Source organism: Lactuca virosa, chromosome 3, assembly GCF_052849685.1.
Source record: "Lactuca virosa cultivar CGN04683 chromosome 3, Lactuca_virosa_CGN04683_v6, whole genome shotgun sequence".
Lineage (NCBI taxonomy): Eukaryota > Viridiplantae > Streptophyta > Magnoliopsida > Asterales > Asteraceae > Lactuca > Lactuca virosa.
In genome coordinates, this window is record NC_136428.1 from 444,230,529 (window position 1) to 444,234,839 (window position 4,311).

The following is a 4,311-nucleotide window of genomic DNA, read 5'->3' on the forward strand; positions in this document are numbered from 1 at the left end:
AACAAATTCCAGCTCTCTATTCGTTTTAAAGCATCTATAGCTTTTTGTTTATGGATTTCAACAGATTCATCACTTTCAAAAGGCTGGAGCTCTGATTTTAGGTCACACATTCTCTCATCAAGCTCTGTATCCAAAAGTGAGAATTTGATAAAAGATTTAAAAAGTGGGAAAATATCAAGAATATAGAGGATAATACATTAAGAAATAAAAATTACCTTCACAAAGAGCAAGTTTCACCCTTCTTCCCCAACAATGTTTGAAAGTAAAAAGCTCATATATATCGATCTCTGCTAAAAGAATATCTATTGCTTGATGATCTTTCTGCAAATTGAAGTACATAATATATTAGGCATATGATAATAAGGAGAGAATTATCTTTTTGTTTTCGTTTTTAATTTTTAATGCTCATTTCACTGTTGTAATACAACACATAACAAGATAAATAAATAAATAAAAACTAACAGAGATTAATGTTCTCTAAAATGAAGAATATGATATTTGATAAGATTGTATAGTAGTTAGAATACATACATCCCCAAATGCAGCAAACTTTTCCTGAATTGCATCTTGCAAGTGATCTTCAGCCTCTTCTTCAGTAATTTCTGATATCAACAAAGAGCAAAATTAGTAAATAAACATAATAACAAAGACAAACGCTAGCTCATAGACTTCAGGAATGTGTTCATTAGTTTTTGAACATCATGATTTATGGAAATGATATCTAAACTGTATGAATGTGAGTAAATGACCACATTACCCTTCTGTTCAAAAGTGATTAAACCTAGCAATACCTGCAACTGCACCAATGGTCTTTTCCACATTTGGTAAGCTCAGCTCTGTACGCACACCTTCTCCACCAACAGCAGGTCCCCATGAAAAAGGACCTGCACTCAAATCAATAAAAGCTCACCTGACATACAACATATAATCAGTAATATATACATATACATATACATATACATATACATATACATATACATATACATATACATATACATATACATATCTATAGAGAGGGGGAACCTGTCTTTTCCAATCCATGTATCTGTAAGACATTCAGCATGGAGACCACTAAAATCACCAGATTTCAGATCCTTTGACCATTGAAGCTTCATGTCTTCATTTTTCCCATTCAACAGTTTCAAACATTATTATATATATTCTTCAGGTAATGTGACCTTTTTAAAAATTTAATATTTACTTATATTATAGTAGATGATAAACCTGTATAACTTTTGATTGAATAATATCAGCCACGTCTTTCTCTTGATATTGCCTCTCAACATTGTTCAAAGCATTTAGGCAACTATTATACCATTATATCTGAAGTTATAATAAAGAACAAGATGTTAACAGATAGCATAACTGATGTAATTATGTAAACTGGTCTATGTATTGTGCTCTCCCTTACATTTATCAACATATATCTGAAAAAATTGTTCAGATTCCATAGAGGCATTTCATCAAACATGTTAAGTGCATTGAATTCATTCCAATTTCTACCAATCAAATACAAGACTAATTATGATTCCTTCAGTTTCCTTTTTTATAGATAACATCATCAAATAGCTTAATGAGTTGAAAGACTATCAACAATTTTGAGAAATTGACTTACCTTGGATGGTCGACACCAGTGATAATGTGGAACTGTGGAAGCTCTCAATAAACATCGCAGTGGCTTTTCTAGTCGGGTATTCAACTGAAACCATGAAAAAGGAACATACTCAAACAACATAAACTCTAATCACTGAAGAAAAGAAACATTTCTTATAATGTTCTGAAAAAAAAAGTTATGGGATGACAAGATCGCAAGAATATCATATTTTTAATTTCTTTTCAGGTGTAAACCAAAATGGAACTCCAGAGAGAAAACAAGATGTAAGACTTACTCAGTTTCATCGGACGTCATCGATGGAGAAGTGCAGAGTCTCTCTCTCTCTCTCTCTCTCTCTCTCTCTCTCTCTCTCTCTCTCTCTCTCTCTCTCCGCCTTCACCCGCGTCTACAGTCTTCCTGAGTTCTGAGTACACACAAATCGATTGAACGTCGATGGTCAGCGTGAGCGATGATTGAACATCGATAAAGACTTACATAACAGATGAACCTTCGATAAAGACTTGAAGATAAAGACTTATAGTTGCGGCGATGGTCGACGATTGAACATCGATGGTCGGCGTGAGCGGGAGTCGAGCAAAACCAGCGAATCGATTGAACATGGAGAACAGATTGAGGGAGGGTTATGCGATACGAAATCAAAACCCTAGTTCAAGCAATAGTCGATTTTGTGGCCCTATGAATGTAAAGTGTTCGATATCTTGTGGGAAATGAAGCGATAGAGATCGATATGTGGAGGATGTGGGTCCTTCTTTGAGGGATGAAAAAAAACCTAGTTTCCTAGACTTTGTGAGGACGGGGAATTCTAATTTTTAGATTCCTGCAAGGTATTAAGGAGGGGACACGATGTTTGATGAGACCGATAAGAAGGAGGTCAGGAGTGGCGGAGAAGCGGATCGGTGAGAAGAGAGAAGGAGGGAGAGGGGAGAGTCAACTGCGAAGATGAAAGATATAAAGAAGGTAGAAGATGGGTTTTCAAAATTTTGGGGATTTCATTTCCCCCTCTGCTAAACGCGTGTTTCATGAAAATTATAAAGCGACAGGTATAGAGGACGCGCGTTTAAAATAAAGCGCCCTCCGTGTTTTTAATTTCTTTTCTAGAGACACTAACTTAAGGGCACACAATAATGCGTGACATAAATCCATAAATTTTTTGAAGAGATGACACTTTTTTAATGTCACTCTCTTTTGCATAACATAAATCAATGAGTGTCGTGGTTTCCGCGTCGTAAAAGGGTCTTTTTCTTGTAGTGATCAGAAACTATATATACTCTTGCTCTTTACGACTTGAGGGACTTTTTGGCTGCCTTGAGGGTTCCTGGAGACAATTTTCAGAAGGAGAAAAGTTTTGGAATTGGCTATTAGCATCTAAGGAGAGGAGAAGTTCATATTAGTTTAAGAATTTGGTACACCTTAAACATGTCTTTGAATATGAGTTATTTGTGTTTGTTAGCTAGTATGTCCAGCTAAATCTAGTTGCTTCTGTTAGTTAGATGAAGTTGGAACTCATGGTGTAATACTTTAGATTTGACTTTACTTGTTGGGTATGACTTGTGTTTGATTGATTGAACCTAGCATGTTTGATTTGATATTTGATTTGTAAGGTCCTTGATGGAAGGATCTTCACCAATGATCAATCAAGCATAAGAAAACAAAGAAGAAATGGAGTAGAAGATGAAATGAAACTGAGCTTGCATACGATTAAACACTTCGAAATCGTCTGATACAACTCAGGGACCGAAAACTAGCAGAGTACAACTGCTGATCAACTCTCTCACTTCTGACATCCTGATAGCCTATATATACTTATGTGGACCGAAAACAGCTTTCGGTCAGCAGACCGAAAGCCTGTTTTCGGTCACTTCCAACCGAGAACAATAACCTGGACCGAAAACGTCAAATACACACAAAAGACTCCAAAATACATTGACAAATGCCCTAACTCATCTATACATTGTTGCCTAGCCCAAACCATATATATTGGCCCTTCAATCTCCCCCTTGGTTTGGGGCTAGCATGAATTCAGTCTTTGTCAACCACCAGCACGTCTGACTTTCCCATGGCTCCATTCCACATCTCCTTTTGAATAATATCAACAACCATCGAAGTGTACTCCTTAGCAGCAGACTCAAAAAGGTCTTCAGCCACCTTGATCTGATGATGAGAAAGCTAATGTATATCCCACCTTCCAAAATGTAGCAAATCCCTCTTGTCATACAAACGAATACATCCATGTTCAAGTTTGATGACAGCGGAAGCTGTATTTTCATCAAACACCCAGTATTGCATGGATTTTAGAGATCCATCTGGATGGTTCTGAAGGATAGGGATCTGATTTACTTGATTAGTAGCAGGCCACATCACAGACCGAAGAGGCTGATTGGATTTGGGATCAATGACACTCGGGTATATCTTGATGATAGACTCTGCAGTCTTCTTTGAGGGAAAGCCCTTTGCCACATGATTTTCCAAAAATAACTTGAACTGAGTCGCCTTGGGATCATTTGATGGATTTGCAAAAGGAGCCTTAGACAACTCCGTAAGATCAACCCTGGTCCAAGAGTGGAAGTCATGAGCATCTTTATACAATTTGGTATTTCCACTCTTCCTTCTCACGATCCACATGTTCAGAGTGTCGTGGAATCCCCATGAGATGATCCCAGACCTATCACCATATACGTCCCTGAAGCGATTTTCTC

At 37.1% G+C, this 4,311-nt stretch overlaps 1 long non-coding RNA gene across 1 annotated transcript; it reads right to left on the reverse strand.

Moving 5' to 3' along the window:
* Positions 1-232: 232 nt before the first annotated feature.
* Positions 233-1,138, reverse strand: LOC145163244 (uncharacterized). Its single transcript, XR_013739671.1, has 4 exons — positions 1,024-1,138; positions 792-910; positions 532-602; positions 233-321 (listed from the first exon to the last, which is right to left on the reverse strand). It is a non-coding gene; the product is annotated as an uncharacterized LOC145163244 (long non-coding RNA).
* Positions 1,139-4,311: the final 3,173 nt, after the last annotated feature.